Consider the following 25583-nt stretch of genomic DNA (forward strand, 5'->3'; position numbering starts at 1 on the left):
TAGTCTCCCTTAAATTCTTTTTTTGAAAATTTTCAACATAGTTCCTAGTGGGGTGGGCTTACTTTGTGCCTCACCCATGTTGGCTCTAGACAAAACACCATGCTCACACCACAAAACAAAGAACGGGTAAAAAGGGCACACACACACTTTTGTAGTTTACACCAAACCAAAATCAAAACCAAAATCAGAGTATCCAGAAATCCAAGCCAGGTCAAAACCAAAACCAAAGTATCAAGCAATCCAAGTCAAATCAAAAACAAAAACCAAAGTGCGGGTACAAGCACACTGTGGGTGATCAGGCCACGCTTCCACTCAAATGGAGTAGACAAGTTCCCAAGACCAATCCTGTCAAGCAATTCAAACCAAATCAAAACCAAAACCAAAACCAAAGTGCCGATAAAGGCACGCCGTGGGTGATCAGGCCACCCTTCTACTCAACTGGAGTGGGCAAGTTCCCAAGACCAGTCCTGTCAAGCAATTCAAACCAAGTCAAAACCAAACCAAAGTGCCGATAAAGGCACGCCGTGGGTGATCAGTCCACGCTTCGACGCAAACAGAGTGGGCAAGTTTCAAAGACTAGTCTTACCAAGTTTTAGATGTTCAGACTCCAAGTGCCCGTTCCTTCCTGGTGTTCAGCCACTGCGTTGATCCTCCACAGGGACCTGCCACACACTGCTCGGGCGAATCGTCCCACCGGGGCAAATGCCTACCCGGAGCGCTCTCAGGATCCCTGTGGCTCAGGCTGGTCGGAGTCCCCGGCAGGGATATTCCACAGGGCAGGCTTAAGCCGCCTAAGGAGCTGCCGTGACCATCCACTATTCACCTCGCTTCCCGTTGAGGGAACCAAGAAACGTAGCAGGACCAGCGGCAGACAAAACTCCTCAGACACCGAGTTACAGAAGGAAGGGGTTTATTCGGCCAGGGGCGTCGACAAGACTTCAGTCTCAAGAGTCGAGCTCCCCGAGTGAGCAATTCCTGTCCCATTTAAGGGCTCACAACTCTAAGGGGGTGCGTGTGAGAGGGTCGTGACTGATTGAGCAAGCAGGGGGTACGTGACTGGGGGCTGCGAGCACCGGTAATTAGATCCGAACAAAACAAGATAGGGATTTTCCTAGTGCTTTTCTATACAATGTCTGTAATCTATAGATAACAGAACCAATTAGGTCAAGGGTCGATCTTTAACTACCAGGCCCAGGGTGTGGCGCCGGGCTGTCTGCCTGTGGATTTCATCTCTGCCTTTTAGTTTTTACTTCTTCTTTCTTTAGAGGCAGAAATTGGGCATAAGACAATATGAGGGGTGGTCTCCTCTCTATACAACCCTTTTTACCAAAAATATCCAGGGAAATTGATGGTTTTATAAAGTGTATTTCTGTTTCCTTGTAGTATTTGTTCTCCAGACATCTACTTCATCTGATAGTAATATAGCTACACCAGATTTCTTACCGTTAATATTTTCCTGCAACATATATTTCCACGGAAGTTGTAGAACATTAAAAAAAATACTCCATCCTTGTCATTTTGTATTCGAAAGAATATATACAAGCTGGAAGAAAAATCAAACAATTTGAGTACTGATAAGAGATCAAAAATTTAGATTTGTTGTGAAGCATAATGACCCTGTGCTCCTAGAAAGAACATTGCTGGGCAACTACATGGAAACTACATAGAAATGTTTATTTTTTTATATTACCAGAAGGAATGGTTGCTACACGAATGAGGTCCAAAAGAATAAGAAAAATATGAGAAGTAAAAGAAAGGACAAGGAAACCCTGTAATATTGTGTCTATTATTTCTCTTCTCGGGGGAGGAAGAGACATTCTCTCCCTTAAAGGTAACCTTTGGAGGGAGAAGTATGTGATGCCCTAACAAATGTCATCTTGTGAGATGGTATCATTTCTGTGTTAACAATGGAAAATGTGAGCATTATATACTCTATTTGTATGGCTAATAATGGAAAGAGCTAGGATGGAAGTCAAGATAACCTGGACAAATATCGTGCCTCACTCAGAAATACAGTCCACAATTCATGTATGCATTAACTTACTTCTTTATCAAATATGAGAGGCTACTAAGTAAATGATTCAGCATTAGTAGTTGGAGAAAACACAGTAAAAATAACAGAAAACACGCCTTTCTGTATAGAACCTACAGTATAGTAGAAAATTCATTTAAAATACTCTGTGATAAAGTGTTTGAATAAAGTGTACATAATCTTCACCTAAGGGCATCATATAAGGCTAGTGAAAGGAAATTATCCCTCCACAATGAGAAAAATTTGGCAAGGTGAATGAATCATGAATGGAAGTGGAAGTAGTAGTAAAAAAGAACATTTTGTACAAAACAGCACAAAAGGAAACAATGGAGTCATTCAGGAAATGAAAAACATTTCATTTTGGTATATAATAGATTACTTGCAGGGATGGTTTGTCGAAGGTAGGCAGAGAGAAGCAAGTGTCACATTATTCAGGGCCGGGTAAGCCCTGTTAAAAACTTGAGACTTCATTTAAAAAAAGCAAGATGGGAAATTCCTGAGGAATTTCTTTATGCAAATTAAAACTTGATATGATTTGCATTTTAAATGATTCTTTTCATATGTAGTTTGGAAAATAGATTAGATGGAATTAAGACCTAATTATAAGAAAATAATTAAAAGAAAATTGCAGAAGTACAAAGAAGAAATTATATTGGCCTAGACTAGCCAAGTGGCAGAAGCTTTAGTAAAAGTGTTGCACATGGTCACATGGAAAATAGAAAATATGGCTCATTAACAGGTGGATGTAGCTATGGGAACTCTCAGGTTGGATGTTACATATGACTATGGATTTATTTTACTTGCTTGTATTAAGGTATAGATGGAGCTAAAACAAACAAATAAAAAGCAACAACAACAATATCAACAACAAAATCAATGTTCAAGTAGAATTTAGAGGAAATATAAAGGAGCTAGGATGTTCTCTGTTCAAAAATAAATGATTTATCATCCCTAGTTTCTCCCAAAAAACAAATTAACACTTAAGAAGTGGATTTAGTCCAAATGTTCAATAATCAATGCACTACAAGAAGATAAAGAGTAAAAGTATCAGGAAACTGGACTGTAAGATCTTTTTAGTTTAAATCTCATAATAATTTAAGGTAGGAACAACATTAAGTATATTAAGGCTCATACATCCTTTCAACTAGACAAAGCACATATAAAACTCTTAATCAATTGCCCACAGCACTATGACTCTCAAGTGGAGGTAGAGGAAATTCTGTCTTGCAAAGAAAGGAGACTGAGAGTGTTATACCCAGACCGTTTGTTCCCCAAAGAAGACCACCAGAGTCCAGAGTCAAAGCCAAGCGGCAAGGATCTTTTACTGCAAGTTCGAACTTGGTCCCTCCATTCCACAGCATACAAGAGGGCCCCGAACAATACGAGTGCTTGCTTTTTATAGCCCGATGTAAATAGGATACGTAAAGTTACAGAGGAACAAGGGAATTCTTTTGGTTACAGCATTACAATTGGTTTACATTTTAAGTTATACATTTAGCAGTTTTTCTATTGGTTCCTGCGCTTTCAGTAAAACCACAAACAGCTGTGTCCCTATCGGGGACTTTCCAGGTGGTGTTTTTCTAAAGTTGAGATATATGGTAGTCTCTGAGTTGAGAGGTGTGTTTGTACTGGGCTCAGGAAGTTGAGAGATATATGGTGGGATGTGTTTGTACTGGGCTCAGGAAGTTGAGAGATATATGGTGGGATGTGTTTGTACTGATCCTGTTTGTTTTGAGCCCGGGGCTGAGGAATGTGCCTGATTTCTTTCAAGAGCAGGTCTTTGTCTAAATCAGTGGATGTAAACTTGAAACATAAGATATTTTATAAGCTCGGATTGGAAAAGAAAAAAACGGTGAGCAAGGCATGGTGGCTAATGCTTGTAATCCCAGAACTTTGGGAGGCTGAAGCGGGTGAGTCACTTGAGGTCAGGAGTTCAAGACTAGCCTGGCCAACATGGTGAAATCCTGTCTCTACTAAAAATACAAAAATTAGCTGTATGTGGTGGTGCCTGCCTGTAATCCCAGCTACTCGGGAGGCTGTGGCAGGAGAATTGCTTGGACACCTGCAAGGCAGTAGTTGCAGTAAGCTGAGATCACACCACTGCACTCCAGCCTGGCCTGGGCAACAGAGTGAGACTTTGTCTCAAAAAAAAAAAAAACAAAATTTACTAAGTTAAATCCTACTTCTACAAGTAGGATGTTGACTGGGATGAAATATCTATTCAGTTGCAAAGACCACCCTTTAACTAGGAAAATGAAAAGTAGAATCAGAACATGGAGCCAAGACCAGGAAGCAACACTTGACATAACTCAAGAAACTTCTGACATAGAAACCATGGCTGAAGAAACTCAACCCCAGCTGGATTTGATATGGGTGAACAGATCCTATACTTTTATCTGAAAGCAGAATTGGATGAGACATTTGGAGACAATGAGAGGAGTAAATGTATTTTCATGTGAGAAAAAATATAAATATATTTTAGCCATAGGGTTCTAGTAAGTTATTTTTACAGTCTCTCTTTCCTATTGAAAAGTGGAGAAACTGGAAAAAATAAATTTTTCTACTTTCTTGTCCATCGATTTTCTCATCCATTGATTGCTTGACCACTGGAGTATGTCAAAAGTAACATGCAATAGCTGCCAAGGTCAAGGTGTAAATAGCTTTGCAGCTTAATAGCATAGACTTTCACAGAACTTTCAGTCTTTGAGCCCTTAGCTACTATTTAAGAAATTGAATACTCAGCTGAAATACCAGGTAGAAAGACCTTGAGATTACCTGGGTAGAGATAAGAGCCCAGCTTAGACCAGACTGCCAGTCATCTTCAACAAGACACCTTTCAGGTAACAGAAACGATCTTGTAAACTTGAGCTCAGTAGTCAGCTGAATATTACTCAGTGACTGTCCCAGATGACACCATGTGAAGCAGAAGAATTATCTCCTTGAGCCCTGCCCAAATTGTTGAGCTGTAAAACCATGAGAATAACATAAGTTATTCAAGCCACAAGTTTCAAACCATTAAGTTTTGGTGTACTTTATGAGCAGAATTTAGATACAACAATATATTTTTTCTCTATGTTCTTAATCTTGTATTTTTATCATATTTTTTTCCATTTTATAACCTCTCACTTATGTTTAAATTTCTCTGAACTTGGGTGCCTATCTCCTTCTTTCTTCTCTTTACCTGCTAAAGCACAGTGCTATTTAAATCCAATTATTTTACTACTTTATGTTTTTCCTGTACAGTTGAAATGTCTGTATTGGAAAAAAATTACAAGGTCATCAATTTCAAATTGTTCAAAATGCAGTCTTAAAGCTGCAAGAAAATTAAATCACGTGTCTTTCTTCTCTCATAGAGGACTATTTGATCTTTCATCACTGTCTTCAATCTTTTGGACACTTGCCTTCAGCACACACAACACACACACACACACACACACACACACACACAATAACATTCTGACTACCAAGTGAATACCTTGTTTTTTTCTTCACTGAGGAAAGTGAAGCAAGGAAAATATAACTTCAAAGAAAGAAGAATATTTTGTTCTTCTACCTACATGCAAGAGTCTGCCCCGATATACTCTGTCTTTCCCATTTAACATACGTGAAATATTGATTATCTTGTTTAATACCAAGCCATTGCTTTTAACCACATTCAACCCTCTCACTAACTCAAGGCAATCAGTTCAGCAGGTCTCCCTATTATCTTCTATAGCATCTTTTTTGTTTGTATTATGTGTGTGTTACCAAATTTATTGGTTAATGATTCATAATATTATTATTTTATTTAACAAAGTAATATTGCAGTGAATATTTGGGCAAAAAACATTTTAAATGCACAAATGGTAATTAAAAGTATGTTCCTTGACACTATTTATCAAAACTAAAATACATATTTTTTCAACTTCTATTTTAGATTCAGGCAGCACATGTGCAGGTTCATTGTATGTGTATATTGCATGATGCTGAAGTTTGAGGTACAAATGATTCCATCACCCAGGCACTGAGCATAGTGCCCAATAATTACTTTGCCAACACTTGTTTCCCTCCCTGCCTCCTCTGGTACCTGGTGTCTGTTGTTACCATCTTTATGTCCATGAGTACCCAAGGTTTAACTCTCATTTTTAAATGAGAATATGTGGTATTTGGTTTTTCATTCCTGTGTTAATTTGCTTAGGGTAGTGGTCTCTAGCTTCATCCATGTTGCTGCAAAAGTCATAATCTCATTCATTTTTATGGATGCATAGTATTCCATGGTATATAAATACCACATTTTTTTATCCAGTCCACCACTGAGGGGCATCTAGGTTGAGTTCATGTCTCTGCTATTGTAAATAGCGCTTGATGAAAATGAGAGTACATGTGTTTTTTTGGTAGAATGATTTGTTTTCTTGTAGATATATACTAGTATTGGGAGTGCTGGGTCATGTGGTAGCCCGCTTTAAGTTCTTTGAGAAATCACCAAACTGCTTTCTGCCATGGCTGAACTAATTTAGCTTCCCACCAATGGTGTATATGTGTTCCTTTTTCTCCACAGCATTGCCAATGTCTACTGTTTTTTGACCATTTTACAACAGCCATTATGACTTGTGAAATGCTATCTCATTGTGCTTTTGATGCATTTCTCAGATCATTAGTGGTGTTAAACATTTTTTGCATATGTTTGAGGGCCGCTTATATGTCTTCTTTTGAAAAGTGTCTGTTCGTGTATTTTTCCCAGTTTCTAATGGGATTATTTGCTATTTGTTGCTCAATTGTTAGTTCTTTATAGATTCTAGTTCTTTATATATTCTTTGCCAAAAGAATAATTCATGAATGTTCTGTAGCATGTTATATGTCACAGATTTTTTTTCTTTGCTGTGCAGAACATTTTTAGGTCTCTCAAAACCACAAAATTACAGGAATATTAAACAACTTGTTCCTGAGCGACTTTTGGATAAACAATGAAATAAATGCAGAAATCAAAAAATTATTTGAAGTAAATAAAAACAGAGGCACAACATAATAAAATATCTGTGATTCAGGCAAAGCAGTGTTAAGAGGGAAGTTTAGAAGGCTGAACGCCTACCTCAAAAAGTTAGAAAGATTTCAAATGAAACGTCTAACATCATATGTAGAAGAGCTGGAAAAACAAGAACAAAGTAACTCCAAAGCTAGCAGAAGAAAAATAATTTATTAGTTTGGCACAAAAGTAATTATGGTTCCTTCCATGAATATAATGGCAAAACCACAATTACTTTTGCACCAACCTAATACTGAAATAAACACTGAACAGAATGAACCACCGAGACCCCAAAATCTAGACAAATAATCAACCAAAAACAAATGTTTATTTTTGAAAGTATGAACAAGTTCGATAGATTGCTAGCTAGATGAACAAAAAAAAAAAGGAGAGTATATCCAAATAAGAAGAGAAATGAGGAAAGTAACATTATAATCAGTCCCACAGAATTACAAAATATCCTCACAGACTGTTATGAGCACCTCTGTGCACACATTCTGGAAAATCTAGAGGAAATTGATAAATTATGGAAAACATACAATCTCCCAAGATTGAATCAGGAATAAATTGAAACACTCAACAAAACAATATCGAGTTTGAAATTGAATCAGTAATAAGAAACCTGCCAACCAAAGAAAGTAACAAACTGATGAATTCAAAACTGAATTCCACTGTAAGTACAAAGGAGAGCCCATACTTCTGAACTGCTAATTCTACTCATAGTGTTTTAAAACACTGAGGAGGAGGGAATTCTCCCTAACAAATTCTATGAAGACAGCATCACTCTGTTACTAAAACCTGGTAAAGACATAATGAATGCAAAAAGAAAACTACAGGCCAATACTCCTGAGGAACGCAGATACTAAATTCCTTAACAAAATAGTAGCAAACCTATTTCAACAGCACATCAAAAGGTTAATACACTTTGATCAAATAGGCTTCACTCCTGGGATGCAAGTTTGGTTCAACATATGTAAGTCAATAAATGTGATTCACCACATAAACAGAATTAAATACAAAAAAAATAAAGATCATCTCAAGACATGGAAAAAACTTTTGACACAATTCAACATTCATTCATCATAAAAACTCTCAAGAAATGAAACATCAAAGAAACAAACCTCAAAATAATAAGAGGCATATATTACAAACCTACAGCCAATGTCATACTGAAAGAGTAAAAACCTGAAGCATCTTCCTTGAGAAATGGAGAAAAAACAAGGATGCCCACTCTCACTACTATTCAACATAGCACTCGAAGTGCTAGCCACAGCAATCAGCCAAGAAGAAGATATAGAAAAGACATAGAAACAGGTAAAGAAGAAGTCAAATTTTCTTCATGAACTATGTAATTCTCTACCTATAAAAACCCTAAAGATGCCATCAAAAGAGTACTCAAACTGATAAACGATTTCTGTGTGTGGTTTTTGGACAAAAAAAAAATCAATGTACAAAAATAAGTGGCATTTCTATTCATCAATAATGTTCAACCTGAGAGGCAAATACACAAGACAATCACATTCACAATAGACACAAAAATATAAAATACCCAGAAATACAGCTAACAAAGGAGGTGAAGAATCTATAGAAGGAGAACTGCAAAACACTGCTGAAAGGAATCATAGATGACATAAACAAATGAAAATAATTTCCATGCTCATGGGTTGGGATAATCAATACCATTAAAATTTTCATACAGTCTAAAGCAGTCTACAGTTTCAATGCTGTTCTTATCAAACTATGAATGTCATTTTTCACAGAATTGGGAATAAACTATTCTAAAATTCACAGGGCATCAAAAAAGAGCCTGAGTAATCAAAAAATCCTAAACAAAAAAAGCCCCAAAAAACAAAAAACAAAACAAAACAAACAAACAAACAAACAAACAAAAAGCTGAAGGTATCACATTACTGGACTTTAAACTGTAAGACTAGAGTAATAAAAATAGCACGGTACCAGTACAAAATCCGACATTTAGACCAATGGAACAGAATAGAGAACCTAGAAATAATGCCATGCACCCACACCCATCTGATCTTCAACAAAGTCAACCAAAGTGAGCAATGGGGAAATGATGATATTTTTATTTCTCAAATAAATCATTTCCATCAATATACAAACAAGTTATTTCTCATGTCTTAAAGTTTCATATATTTTCTTGACCAGACATCTGGGCAACATATTGCCCAACAATTTGCTTTCCTTTAACTCCTCCCAAAAGTGATTCTATGCTTACTGCCTCAAATTGCTTTTCTCCCATTCTCTCCTAACCCCATTTCAAATAGAGTATTGTCCAATCATTCCATAGCAACTGGTTCAATAAACGCCACAAATTACCTTGATACTGTTAACCCAATGGTAAACAGTTTTCATTTTCTCACTACTCTGAAGTATATAATGTAGTTGACATCAATCTACTTTCTACCCTAAAGTTTTACACTCATATGTTTTTTATCCTACATTCACCACATGTAAAATGTGGCTTAATTTGGGAGACTACTGGAACAAAAGTTGCAGTCATTATGACACTGAAAATGTATCTCCAGTTATATAAATCTATTATAAATAAGATCATTCTACTACATACCCACTAGATTATTATCACACAAAAATTCAAAATATCATCCAATATAAAATTTACATTTAAATCCTCTAAATTGCTCTTTTCCCCAAATTATTTTATATCCGTTTTTCATCAGTCAACTTTACTACTTCCATTTATCACTTAATTTCCAGGACTACACATTCTGTGAATATTTGTGTGCATTCATTGTTTGATTACTTTCAATTACTTTGCTAGACTTTATCATTATCCCAAAACTGGTAATGTTGGCCTACACCAGAGCTGATCATCATGTTACACTCATAACATTGGTCACCTTATCATTTTTCTTGGATTCATATGTTACCAGAATGCTGATGGATACCACATTTAAAATGCAAAAGCTCAGAATTCTGTCTCAAATTCTAGACTCATTTATCTAAATATTTATGTGACTTCTACAATTGAATATTTAATAGATTTCTCCAACATGGCATGTCCAAATTGAGTTCCTGGTTCCTATCTCCCACAAAATTTGCCAATATATTTGATAGCAGCCACTTATTGAACTGTTCATTCAAAAGTTTTAGAATTATCCTTTACTCTACGTTTCCCCTCTCTCCCCACTTTAAAATATCAAGAAATTTTATTACTTCTATTTTTAAGTTATATCTATCACTGCCTGCTGTGGATCATTTTATTGTCAACTAGATTATACGCAAAATACATTTCATAGATTTTTCTTTCTCTAAGATGCCGGGTAACAATCGCCTTGAAGAATTTCTTTTGTGAGATTTGGGGGAAAAAATGGAAGCAGCAGCCAGTGTCTCTGAGTACATGTTAATTAATTCAGACAAAAGCATATGGACTGGTAAGCTGTGTTTTATCTCGCTCTTCCCATCACTGTGTCTGCTTCCTAATTTTTGAGACTGTGTATCTCAGGCCATCACCAAATAGTTTCAGCATATCCACATCGGCATTGGATAATATCACTTCAAAATATGGATATTAGGTAAAAGCATAATTTATACTATTCATTTGCTATTCATGTTATTGCTGTTGTTGAAATTAGTTGTGACTTTATATATCTGTTCACTAATTGCCTTTTCTTCACTGGAAATTATATATCTGTGTTTTATAATTATATAAATCATTCTATATATTTATATACAGTTATGTAAACAGCATATAATTATATACATTATTCTCCAATTTAATCATACTAAGAACGGTATCTAAGAAATAGCAGAAAACACTACAAATTATTATTGTAAAGGCCCATCGTAATCTTATGTATGTGTAAATTAAAAAAAAAAGAAATTCAGACACTTCTGATTTCTGAGGCAAAATGTTAAGATAAACTGGAACTTGTCATTGCCGTTCTCTAAACAAGACAAGTGTTGAACAACTTGAATGTCAATACCTCCTCTTAGATCTATCAGGTAAATGAGATCACAGACCACAGGAATGCCCTGAAAACTGAAGAGACAAATGCATTCTGAGAAGTACAGCTTATAAGGAGCAGAAGCCACTGGACTAGTAAAACTTAATTTTTAATTGACAAACGACTTTTGGCGGAGTGTAGACTAATTTGAAGGGTAAAAATTCTTGGGGACCAAGCTTCAGGAGGGCTCCCATACTTTCACGAATTTTTCCTCCAGAAATCAGTTGGAGAAAGTTTACTTCTGGGATTTCAGTGAAGATCAGAGAAAAATGTCTTTCTGCTTTCACAGGAAAAAAGGAAAAAATAACTACTTTACAATAAGCTCAAAGACAAAGCAATCATTTTCAAACACATCTAGAGGGTTCTGTTCTTCACCTGTGCTCAAATAAAACTATTTTACCAGAGCCTAACCCACACCGTGTAAGGGAAATATCCAACTTCAGTAGCAACTAGCTTTTTAGTCTTACCTAAGGGACAATAAATAAACAAAACAACTGAGGGGCAGTTGTAATTGACAAAGTCTGAGAGCCCAGGCACACGGAAAGCCTGAGACCTAATCACAGGACTATAGAATGCTTCTATTGCCCTCTACCTTCGTATCACACCAACAGATATGCTATATGATAACAGAACACGACAACTGAGTAATCTAACTGTGTAACTATTTAAGAGAACAATTCCAGGGAAAATCAAAGGCAACAGCATTAACAAAAGTAAAAACACTGGAGAAAAGTGGAAATTTTAGTCAGATAAACATAACCCCTCACCACTAAAGGAGTATTTACCTCGGTTCCTATTACCCTATACAAATGGCTGGCATTCAACAAAAAATTGTAAGACATACTAAGTCACAAGAGAAAACAGTCGGAAGAGACAAAGCAAGCAAAAGGATGAGACAGAGACACGGCAGAGATTTTGGAATTACCAGATTGATAGTTTAAAACAGCGATGGTGAATAAGCTAAGGACACTAATAGGTGAAACAAACGAACAAACAAACAAATAAAAAAAGTAGGCAAATTAAATTTAGCAGCGTTTAACTGAATCAAAAACAATTCATAAATTGGACAGCACTCAGTACAAAAAGATGTTCAGAGAGCTCTACTTCATGGTGTGGGCATGTAATATTTGAAGTCAGAAAACAGAATAACAGAAATAACTTACAGAAAAATTTTGAATTGTTCATAGCTCCGAATTTGCCTTATTTGGCATAGTCTGAGCAGTTGGCAGCCTATGATTATATAAAGCTTGACTGCCATGATTGGTTGAGACTCAGACACTTGTTACAAGCATATTACTCTTAAGATACATTGAAGCTTGTTTACATACTGAGTTTACAGTTTGGTACAGAAGAATTCAAAGTATGGAGGCAGCTTTAGGCCAAATTTAACCACCTTTGACATGGGACAAATGAAAACCATAAAAGAACAAATGGGTAAGGCAAGCAGGAATGGAAACTCTATACAAGAATCAAAAGAAAATGCTAGACATCAAAAAGACTGTAAAGAAATTGAAGAATGCATTGCATATGCTTTCCAATAGATTGGACAGAACAGAGGAAAGAATTAGTGAGTTTGAAGATGTTGTAATATAAGCTGTCCAAATAAGGAATATGTGGCCTCCAAAATCCAAAGACACCCACTAGGCATTGCACTTCTTTTTTTGAATGTAAGATAGGCCAGATACAACATATTGTTCTACATCTTAGAAAGAATAACTGGACATGCCTCAATCCACTGAATTCCTAGATATTTCTCTAAGAGAGAAAGTCCCTAAACTTTTTTTGGAATCATTTCCCACCCTCTGAAATACCAATTTCTTATGTCTTACCAATAATTTCAAATGTCAATTCAATTTCAAATGTCTTACCAATAATTCTAGTACAGTTGAAACTTCTTGTTCACTAGGTCTAACCAGTATGAAGTCATCAATGTAATAGCCCAAATCTCCATTTGATTTTCAATGTATGATATCTTATGGGGAAAAAAAGGCAATCAATATCCTTATGAACTAACTTTATGGCATTGGGCTGGAGAGATGACATACCTCACAGTGAAGGCATGTTGCTGGTCATGTCAGTTAAAAGCAACATCCTTATGATGGTTCTTATTGACAGGAATGGAAAAAAAGGCATTTGCCATATCAGTAGCTGCATACCAGATACAAGATGATCTATTAATTTACTGAAACAATGAACCTACATCTTGTACAGCAGGTTTAATTGAAATAAACACCTGGTTACATGTATGCTAATCCACTGTCATTCTGTCTTTCTTGCACAGTTCAAATAAGAGCAGTGAATGGGGATGTGGTAAGAATTACCAACTCAACATCTTTTAAGTTATTGATGGTGGCACAAATCTCTATCATCCCTTCAGGGATGAGTGATTATTTCTGCTATTTTCCTAGGTAGAAGAAGTTCTAGTAGTTTCACTTGGCCTTTCCTACCCAAACAACCCTTACTCCCTAGGTCAGAGAACCAATGTGAGAACTCTGCCAGCTATTGTGTATATCTATTTCTACTATATTTTCAAGACTGGAAAAATAAACTTGCACATGCACTCCCTGAATCCAAAATAAAATTTTAAAAAGACTCGGGAAATAACCATAGGACGGCTTCCAGAATACACAAGGCCCAATTTGAGATGGACCTGAGCTAAAACTGAATGGACCACCTGCTCTTCATAAGCCCCTACTCTGAACTGTGGATTCAACTGGATTCAATTCAAAATGTCACAGTGACATTTTGGGTCTCCTGAGATCACTTCCCATTCAGAGCCAGCATATAGTAGTCTCTGAAAGATCTGATCATTTTCTTTTATACAATGCATTGTTACCCTGATAAAAGGACAAATGTCCTGATGAAGAAGCCTGGGAGAAAGATTAATGGTATAAATTTTGGTGAGTGTAGTGGGTTCCTTTCTAATGAAGACAACACCTCTTCTTTATTCAAGGTATTTTATTTCAGTAAACTGTCTCAAGTGTAGAAATCAATTGACTGGTCATGATTCTGTGTTGAAATTTCAGGTTAGACTTTTTTTCCTTTCACCCAGACCTTTACTGCTTACACCGATAGAGTAAGAATTTAGTAGGCTTTCTAACTATTTCACTTTCAGGAACACCGTGAGCAACTAGCCTATGTCATAAACCTGTGTGACACAGACTATTCTGATTGATCTTTATGGTTTGCTGACCATTACAGTAATTTTTTCCACTTTGACTTTGGAAGTTGTGTGCCTTCACTTGGCCCATGTCACTCCAAGATCTAATTAATCCATTTGATTTTCTAATTCAGTGACCGCAGTTTCCAAAGTAAGTTCTGGCCTACAAAGGAAAATAATCATGGAGACCATCAAAGATGTCAGGGCTACTCTCACTGATTCATTTTGCAGCCATGTTGAAAAGGATGTCTCATTTACACTTCCTGTATGGTTGTGTATGTATCAAATGTCAAATCCAACCTAACATTCCAATTTTCTTAAGCCTTTGAATCTTTTCATCTGTACTACATCAAGGTGAGCTCAGTATCTTTGACTTGGTTACTCTATGCCATCTTTTGGTCTACATTTCAACCAGTCAACCAAAGAAATTATTACATCCTGTTTAACTCCATGAGCTGCAACATTAAATGCAGAAGCCCGACTGAGAGCAAGTATCAATGAATTTGGCCTGGTCCAATTTCACGTTTCTTCTATCATTATCCAAAAGGATTATGGAATTACTATTTCACAGGATTAGTATCCACTCCTACACGTATTGCTTGAGTTTCTGATTCCTATACATTAGAAAACTCAAATAGTTCTTTTCAGTATAGTGTATCCTCTCATGAGTTACACTTTGTACATCACCCTTAGGGATCTGCTAAGAAGTGAGTCTAGTTACACATTTAGAAGAAAATGGGGATGTTGGAGTTGCATCTTGAGGATATTCAGCATTGTATTGCAAAGCCACTTTCTCAGGTGAGGCCATTACAGTTTCTTTAGTCATTGTAGGTTAATTACCTCAGATAGCGGTAGAGTATTTCTATCCATTAGGGATCCACAGGAAGCAAGCTAGTGACCCTGAGCAGCCAATGTACACTTCCAATATAAGTCTGAAGGCTAGCAGACTAAAAACCCAAGAGGAGCCAGAATTTAAGTCCAAGACCAAAGGTGAATAAAGCAAGCAAACAAACAAACAAATAACACAAAAAACAAGTAATATCCAAGCTCAACAATCATGCAAGAGAAATTCTATCTTGCTCAGTATCTGTGTTTTGTATAGGTCTTCTGTTGATTCAGTGAGGGTTACCCTCACTGAATTCAGTGAGCTTGCCCTTAATAAAGGAAGGCAATCTGTTTCACTTTTACTCATGTAAAAGGGCAATCTGTTTTTCTTTTACCAGTGTTATAAATGTTAATCTCATCCAGGAACACCCTCACAGAAATACCAAAAATAATGCTTGAGCAAATGTCTGGGCACCCCATGGCCCAGCCAAGTTGACAAATAAAGATAACTATCACATATGGAAATCCAAAAGACTCAAAATAGCCAACATGACAGTAAAGAAATAGAACAAAGTCATAGGACTGACACTTCCCGACTTCAAGACTTATGTAGAACTCATACAATAAAGACAGAATGCTATTGGTTAGCGAAAATATAAATAGCCAATGAAACCATACACAGAGCCCAGAAGCATAACCACACAGTTATAGTCAACTTATCTTTCACAAGGGAGGAAAAGCAAATCATGGGAGAAAGGATAGCCTTTTCTACAAATAGTGCTGGTAAAACTGGACCATTTCTAGTCAAAAGTTGAACCTACACACTGACCTTACATATGTCACAAAAATTAACTCTAATGGATCATAGACTTAATACAAAACAAAACACTGTAAAACTTCTATACAAAACAAAATACTGTAAAACACCATAGTAGGAAACAATAAGTTTAGATACAACATCAAAAGCAAAATCTATGAAAGAAAATATCAATAAGTGGACTTCATAAAAATTATAAGTGAACGCCCATTCAGAGAATGAACAGACAAGACACAGACTGGAAGAAAACATATGCTAAACACATATGCGATAAAGAACTTGCATCTAAAATATACAAAAACATGTAAAATACAACAATAAGAAGACAATCAACTTTTGCCAGGTAAAAATTAAGCAGAAGATCTGCACCAAAGAAGATATATATGTAGCAAGTTAGCACAAAATGCACAAGATCAAAGGGAATTTCATATTAAAATAATAGGGAGATATGATTACATACCTATGTGCCGATCAGGATGCAGAGCAACAGGAGATCTCATCTCTTTCTTGTGAGAGTGCAAAATGGTGGCATCACACTGCAAAAAAAAAGTCAGTATATTAAAAAGCTTAACATAATCTTACTATACAATACAGTAATCACACTTTTAGGTAGTTACCAAAATGAAAATGTATGTTCACTCAAAAACCTACACACAAACATTTATAAAAGCTTTATACATAACTGCTTAAATATTTTGAATTATTCAACATTTTCTTCAATTGGGAAATGAATGAATAACCTGTGGTAAATCCACACAATACAATATTTTTCAAACATAAAAATAAATTAGCTATCAAGCCACCAAGAGACATGAAGGAATCTTCCATGTATATTGCTGTGTGAAAGAAGTCAGTCTCAAGAGGCTATATATTGTATGATTCCAACTATGGGGCATTCTAGAAAAGGCAAAATACACACACTGTATAAAGATAGTTATTTCCAGGGGTTGGTGGGGGAAATAATGGCTGGGTGGAACACAATGGTTTTTACGGCAATGGAACTTCTCTGTATAATACTGCAATATTATACAGAGAATGAAATACATGTCACTTTATATTTGTCAAAGCCCAAAGTGTACAATGCAGAGTGAATCTGAATGTCAACTATGGACTTTAGTTAATAATAATGTATAAATGTTCATTCTTCAATTGTAACAAATGAACCAAACTAATGCTAGCTGTTAATAGGAAAACAGGGTGTGGGAGACAGCAGGTATGTGGAAACTCTCTGTTCTCTCTACCTAATTTTCTCTAAACCTAAAGGTGCTCTTTAAAAAGTTATTTTTGGCTGGGCATGGTGGCTCAATCCTATAATCACAACACTTTGGGAGTCGAAGTCAAGAGGATCACTTGAGCTCAGGAGTATGAAACCAGGCTAGAAAACACAGGAGTCTGTCTCTACAGAAAATTTAAAAAGAAAAAAAAATTACTGGTTTTGGTGATATGCACCTGTGGTCCCAGATACCCAGGAGGCTGAGGTGGGAGAATTGCCTGAGCCTGGTTGGTCAAGGCTGCAGTGAGCAGTGATTTTGCCGCTGCACTTCAGCATGGGTGACAGAGCAAGCCCCTGTCTCAAAATAAATAAAATAGTGTGTTGAAAGTTCTTTTTAATTTAAAAGGGAATTCAGACAATTAATTTTCCTGTCAAAATAGAAGTACTATTATAAAAGTTCAAGATAAAAAAAAACTGTCTTAAGAAAATAGTAGCCAAAATTGTACATTCACATACAAACAGAACACAAACAGATATTTATAATAATTTTGATGTTTCTTATGGCTCCAGATTGGAATAAAAGTAAATGAAAAATATATTTATTTCATGGTTGAATGTTCTTCAATTATGAATCAAAATGTTATAGTGCTTACACCCTAGATTGCATTTGAATCAAATTTCTCCCATGTTGTAATGAATGATTTTAAAAAACATTGAATTTAAAAAACTTGTTTTGTACATATTTTGTAAGCAACATATTAATTGTACCTCTGGAAATGTCAGGAACATGACAATAAATATTCAAAAATTTGATTGTAAATTCTTAAAGATTGTGTGATAATTGAGAAACCAGTCATTTCTAGGTAAATCTTTTGAAGAAATAATATTTCCTTCAACATGAGCAATTTCTTAGAGATGAATACACCTGGGAAACCTAGCTGATATAATTAGCAGATAGTTGATGTTAAAATAATTAAATAAAGGTCATTTGCCATATTTCTGAACAAAATCTGCCATCCCTGTTAAGTCTATTAGTTGGTGGAATAATTTGGTTTACCACTGTTTCTGTTCACGCTGAAAATCAGTTACTCTCATAATGGAATGCCCTGGTTGAACCTGATGTACGCAAAATGTAACACCTAGTGCTATGGATGCACTTTAAACTGATATGTTGTCACTTCAAATTACTTTGCATTGGCATCTGTGGTTATTTAGAATTACAAGTTAATTTGGATGACTTCCAGAACAAATAAACAAGTGAAAAACTGTCTCAATGCATTTATTGTGCTTGAATGATTGAAGGGCTTTTTGTGAGTGTGGCTTTAATGTTCCAGAATAATTTTATCTAACAGCAGGAGGTGGCTAGACTTCCAAACAAAATGTTCTTTTATTATAAATTATGTGAAATCTACATGAAAAGGATATTTAGTTGTAATTACAATAATAATAAATAGAAAATGAATAAAGCATCTTATAAAATATCTGTGCCTAACATGACAATAATACCCATTACAGTAAAACATAAATGGCAATATTTATACAAAAACTTAAAATAATTAATGAAAAAATGAAGCATTTTGAACTGCTGGAAATAAAGTAATCATAGTTGAATGAACAGGAAACTAGAGCTATTCAAAAATAATGAACAATAACAACAAAGTAATTCTAAAACAATAATTTTATTTTGGAAGCTAAACAATGATGTTCCCTCTGAGAACTTACAAATTCAGTGCCATCTAAGAAACCACAGAAAAATGAACATATATTTATTATGTCTATTGCTATATGCAATTCCTGATTTTCCTACTATTAATAGAGCAGTCATTCTTATTTATATATCTCTGTCTTACAGGAATGCTTGCAGCAATGTAACATGGTGTTAACTTGCTCCTGGGACACTTCTTTTCTTAATCTGCATGTTCACTTAGAAAAATCTCACCAAATCTTACGCTTTAATCTACATGCATACATTTATATCTCCTGCCCTAATCTTCCAGCTAATATGAAACCTCCTAGATTAAAATATTGTGATGGTTAATTCTATATGTCAACTTGGCTAGGCTATGGTATCCAGTTTATTTGGTCAAATACCAGTCTAGATGCTGTAACAATGTTGGTAGCTGTGATTAACTTTTAAATAAATAGAATTTGAATAAAAGGATATTACTCTCTACCATGTGGACAGGTCTCATCTAATCAGGTAAAAGCATTCTGGGCAAAAACAAGTTTTCCAAAAAAACGATTCTGTCTGAAGATTGCAACATAAACACTGTGCCTGAATTTCTCAAGACTGTAACATCAGCTCATTGAATCTCCATCCCGCCAGCCTGTTCTACAGATTTTGGATTTGCCAGTCCACACAATCATTCACAAGAGCTAATTTCTTTTCTTTTTTTCTTTTCTTTTTTTTTTTTTTTTTTTTTTTTTTTTTTTTGAGATAGAGTCTGGCTCTATCGCCCAGGCTGGAGTGCAGTGGTGCGATCTAGGCTCACTGTAAGCTCCGCCTCCCAGGTTCATGCCATTCTCCTGCCTCAGCCTCCTGAGTAGCTGAGACTACAGGTGCCTGCCACCACGCTTGGCTAATTTTTTTGTATTTTTAATACAGATGGGGTTTCACCGTGTTAACCAGAATGGTCTGGATCTGCTGACCTCGTGATCCGCCCGCCTTAGCCTCCCAAAGTGCTAGGATTACAGGTGTGAGACACTGTGCCCGGCCCCACAAGAGCCAATTTCTTAAACTCTCTCTCTCTCCCTTTCTCTCTCTCGATCTTTCTCTGTGTGTGTGTGCGCGTGCGCGCGTGTGTTTGTGTGTGTGTGTTTGTGTGTGTGTATGTCATATTGGAACAGTTTCTCTGGAGAACACTGACAAATACACATACCCATTAGGAATCTATTGGACCCATTAGAGATTTTATAACTCATATTCAAAACTGAACCCTTCCTCTTCCTTTGGGTATATACCCAATGATGGGATTCCTGAGTCAAGTGGTGATACAGTTTGGCTGTTTCCCCACCCAAAGCACGTCCTGAATTGTAGTTCCCATAATCTCCATGTGTCATGGGAGGTATCCGGAGGGAGGTAATTGAATGATGAGGGTGGGTGTTTCTCATCTTCTTCTTATGATAGTGATTAAATCTCATGAGATCTAATGATTTTATAAAGGGGAGTTCCTCTGCACATGCTTTCTTGCCTGCTGCCATGTAAGACATGACTTTGCTCCTCCTATGCCTTCCTCCATGATTGTAAAGCCTCTTCAGCCATGTGAAACTGTGAATCAATTAAACCTTCTTCCTTTATAAATTACCCAGTCTCAGATATGTCTTTATTAGTAGCGTGATAACAGGCTAATACAAATGGTAATTCTGATTTATGTGCTTTGAGAAATTGCCAAACTGCTTTTCATAATGGCTGAAGTAATTTACATTCCCATCAGCAGTATACACGGTTTCCTTTTTCTCCACATCCTCACCAGCATCTGTTATTTTGTGACTTTTTAATAATCACCACTCTGACTGGTGTGAGATGGTAACTCATTGTGGTTTTGATTTGCATATCTCTAATGATTAGTGATGTTGAGCATCTTTTATATGCTTATTCACCATGTGTGTCTTCTTTTGAAAACTGTATTTGTATGTGTTTTCTCACTTTTTGATGGGGTCATTGATTTTTTGCTTGTAATTTTTTTTGTTTCTTACAGATGCTTGATATTAGACCTTTGTCAGATGCATAGTTTGCAAATATTTTCTCCCATTCTGTAGGTTGTCTGTTTTATCTGTTGATAATTTCTTTTGCTAGGCAAAAGCTCTTTAGTTTAATTAGGCCCCACTTGTCAATTTTTGTTTTTGTTGAATTTGCTTTTGGCAACTTCATCATGAAATCTTTGCCAGATCCTACGTTCAGAATGGTATTTCCTAGGTTACCTTGAAGGGTTTTTATAGTTTCAGGTTTTACATTTAAGTATTTAATCTAACTTGATTTGATATTTGTATATAGTGTAAGAAAGGTTCCCAGTTTCAGTCTTCTGCATATGGCTAGCCAATTATCCCAAAACCACTGATTGAATAGAGAGTCCTTCCCCCATTGGTTGTTTTTGTTGGCTTTGTTGAAGATCAGATGCTTATGGCTGTGTGGCATTATTCTGGGCTCTATTCTATTCCATTGGTCTATGTGTCTGCTTTTGTACCAGTATAATGCTGTTTTGGTTACTGTAGTAGCCTTACAGTGTGAAGTTGTTAGTGTGATTTCTCCGGCTTTGTGTAGTAGCCTTATAGTGTGAAGTTGGGTAGTGTGATGCCTCCAGCTTTGTTCTTTGTACTTAGAATTGCCTTGGCTATTTGGGCTCTTTTTTAGTACCATATGAATTTTAAAATAGTTTTTTTGTAGTTTGATAGAAATGGCATTGAATCTGTAAATTGTTTTGCTCAGTGTGGCCATTTTAACAATATTTATTCTTCCTATCCATGAGCATGGAATGTTTTTCATTTGTTAGCGTCATCTCTGATTTATTTTAGCAGGGTTTTGTAATTCTAGCTGTAGAGGTCTTTCACCTTTTTAGCTAGCCATTTTCCTGGGTATTTTATTCTTTTGTGTCTATTGTGAATGGGATTGCATTCTTGATTTAGCTCTGGAGCTTGGTGTATAGAAGCTCGTTGGTGTATAGAAATATTACTAATTTATGTACATTGATTTTGTATCTTGAGATTTTGCTGAAGTTGTGTGTCAGACCAAGGACCTTTTGGGCTGAGACTGAAGATTTCTCAGTATAGAATCATATTTTTACCAGGCATGGTGGCTCACACCTGTAATCCCAGCACTTTGGGAGACTGAGGCTGGTGGATCATGAGGTCAGAAGTTCAAGACCAGCCTGATCAACATGGTGAAACCCCATCTCTACTAAAAATACAAAAATTAGCTGGGCATGGTGGCGTGTGCCTGTAATCCCAGCTACTGAGGGAGAAGAATTGCTTAAACCGGGACCCGGGAGACAGAGGTAGCAGTGAGCCAAGATTACGCCACTGCACTTCAGCCTGGGCTACAGGGCAAGACTCTATCTCGAAAAAAAAAAAATCATATTGTTTGCAAACAGGGAGGGTTTTACTTCCTCTCTGCCTATTCTGACATATTTTATTTTTTTCTCTTGCCCAACACTTCTGGCTAGGATTTCCAGTACTACGTTGAATAGGAATGGTGAGAGAATATATCCTCAAGCTACCATAAAAACACAGGCATTTGTATGTTCATCACCACATTATTAACAATAGCAAAGAAATTGAATCATCTTAAATCCCCATCAATGGTAGACTGGATAAATAAAGATGTGGTTCATATACCCTATGGAATACTATGCAGCTATAATAAAATGATATTATGCATTTTACAGCAACGTGGATGGAACCGGAAGTCATTATCGTAAGCAAACTAGCACAGAAGCAGAAATCCAAATACAGAATGGTCTCACTTACAAGTGAGAGCTAGACATTGAGCACGTATGGACACAAAGGCGGGAGCAACAAATGCTGGGGCCTACTTGATGGTGGAAGTTGGCAGTAGAGAGAGGTTCAAAAACTATATATAAACTACTATACTTATTACCTGGGTGACAAAATAATCTGTATACCAAACTCCTATGAGACACAATTTACCTATATAACACACTTGCACATGTACCCCTGAAACTAAAATGAAATTAAAAAAAGAAGAAAACTAAAATATTGTTTTTTTCCATTAACTTAATGCTTCCAGAGAACAATATAATAATTTTCAATGTAACTTCACTACACTAGATACTATGTGGTGTTTATATTATCTGAAATCTATACATGGCATTACAATCTCCATTGACTAAACTATCTGACATATTAGCCAGCGAACTTGAAGGAGGACTTGATGTATCCTGTTTGCCATCCAGTGTTCTCATAGTTGAGTCAAAAGTAAGGTATTTATTATCAGGCTTTCTTATTTCAAAACTATCTCCATTACCTTCTCTATTCCAATCTCAAAGAAGTCTCCTAGTCTAGGAATAGTCTTTAGGCAAGAAGTGTGGGTTAATAATGGATATTCTTGAACTAGCTACATAGGATTAAAGTTTTCCAGCTTTCTTTTAATGCATTTAAAATACAGTTGCTAGAATTAAAAGCAAAATATTTAAGTGCCTCAAGTTACAGGCTCACCACACATGAACATTATCACTATTATCCTAAGATACATCTTTTGTTGTTATCGTGGAGCTGATTTATTTCCAAGCCTGGAACATGCACCCAACTTTACTGGGGATGTACTCACATAAAACAGTGATGTTATGGTGAACTTATTTATATGATTTTATATAAATAGATGTGTATAGACCCTAGTCTCAAAAAAATGTATAACAAATACAAGTTTCAAAATATTTGTATGCTAGTGAGTTACAATTCTGGCCAAAATAACAAAACAAAACACATCAAAGCAAATTTCAAAGATAGAAAGAATACCATAAATGTGGCTACCTGAATTAACATAATGGTATACCAAAATCTATTAGAAATTATTATATTTGAAATTTAAATATTATCTCTTTCTAGTATACATAATATATATACTATAGAACATGTACTATGTATATAGTATTTATATAGCATATACTATATATAGTATTTTATATATATTCATAATTAAATGGGGTGTGTGTGTGTGCATGTGTATGTTTGTGTTTGTGTAAAAGACAATACAATTCTTTTTTTTTGAGACGGTCTCGTTCTGTCGCCCAGGCTGGAGTGCAGTGGCGAGATCTCGGCTCACTGCAAGCTCCGCCTCCCGGTTCCCGCCATTCTCCTGCCTCAGCCTCCCGAGTAGCTGGTACTACAGGCACCCCACCACCACGCCCGGCTACTTTTTTTTGTATTTTTAGTAGAGACGGGGTTTCACCGTGTTCGCCAGGATGGTCTGGATCTCCTGACCTCGTGATCCGCCCGCCTGGGCCTCCCAAAGTGCTGGAATTACAGGCGTGAGCCACCGTGCCCAGACACAATTTTTTTTTTTTAATAAAAGAAACTGGCCAGGCGCAGTGGCTCACACCCTTAATTCCAGCACTTTGGGAGGCCAAGGCGGGTGGATCACGAGGTCGGGAGTTTGAAAACAGCCTGGCCAAGATGATGAAACCCCGTCTCTACTAAAAATGCAAAACTTAGCTGAGCACGGTGTGGGAGTGCCTGTAATCCCAGCTGCTTGGGAGGCTGAGGCAGGAGAATCACTTGAACCTGGGAGGCGGAGGTTGCAGTGAGTCAAGGTTGCGCCACTGCACTTTAGCCTGGGCAAAAGACCAAGACTCCATCTCAAAAAAAAAAAAAAAAAAAAAAAAAAAAAAGAAACTAAAATCTTGTTTTCTCCCTCAACTCAATGATTTCAGAGAACAATATAATAATTTTCAATGTAACTTTACTACACTAGATACTATGGGGTGTTTATATTATCTGAAATGTATACATGACATTACAATATCCATCTACTAAACTCTCTGACGTATTACCCAGCGAACTTGAAGGAGTACTTGATGTGTGTGTGTGTTTGTGTGAAACACAATAAAGTCTGTAAACATTAGAATGGTTAATTTTATATGCCTACTTGACTGGGCCATCGAATGCCCAGAAATTTGGTCCAACATTATTCTGGTTGTAACTGTGAGGTTATTTTGATGAGATTAGCATTTAAATCTGTAGACCCAGTAAAGCAGATTTTCTTCCCTAGTGTGTGTGGCCCTCCTCCAAACAGTTGAAAACTTGAATAGAACAAAAAGGCTAAACATCCCAAGAGCAGTAGAGAATTACTTCTGACTGCTTTACAGTTGAAACATCATTTTTTCCCTCCCTTTGGACTGTAATTGAAACATCAGCTTATCTGGGTCTCCAGATTGCCACTACAGATCTTAGGATTTGTCACCTTGCCATCATCCATAATCATGTAAGCCAATTTCTTATAATATTTCTCTCACTCTCTATCTATATAGATACTTCTATGAGGCATTTGCTGTGCAAGACATTGCTGATTGCCTTCAGCGCTCACTCTCAAGAAGCAAATCCTTCTTTGCTTCTAGATCTATAATCAGTCTCAAATCTCAGCAGACTCCTAGAGGTGAGATGTCAAGTGTGATTCATGGCAAGGTGCACTACAATCCCAAAGAACTATTTGGGTTTCTAATGTTTACAGATAGAAATATAGGGGACATATGTAAGAATGAATATTAATGATTTAGGTTAGAGGTGGAAGGAACATAAACTGGATCAAGTTGAATGTATTAACCTGGACTCACAAGGCAGACTCTGCATTTAGTGTTGCAACTCAGAGACTTGGAAAGAACTGTTTGTTTAGCTCATTGTAAAAAAAACTATGATAAAAAATGGCATACAATGAGTAAGTTGGAAATGCCAGATCTGCTTTGGTTCAATGCATAGGAAGGGATTCAAAGACTTAGAGAGATTGGAATATTAGAGTGAATTTATTATTTAAGACCTACTCAACCACTCTGGAAGGGTCCAAAAGACATGCCTTTTTCCAAAACTGTGAGAAAGTTGT

The sequence above is a fragment of the Macaca thibetana genome, chromosome 17 (assembly GCF_024542745.1).
Source record: "Macaca thibetana thibetana isolate TM-01 chromosome 17, ASM2454274v1, whole genome shotgun sequence".
NCBI classification, from domain to species: domain Eukaryota; kingdom Metazoa; phylum Chordata; class Mammalia; order Primates; family Cercopithecidae; genus Macaca; species Macaca thibetana.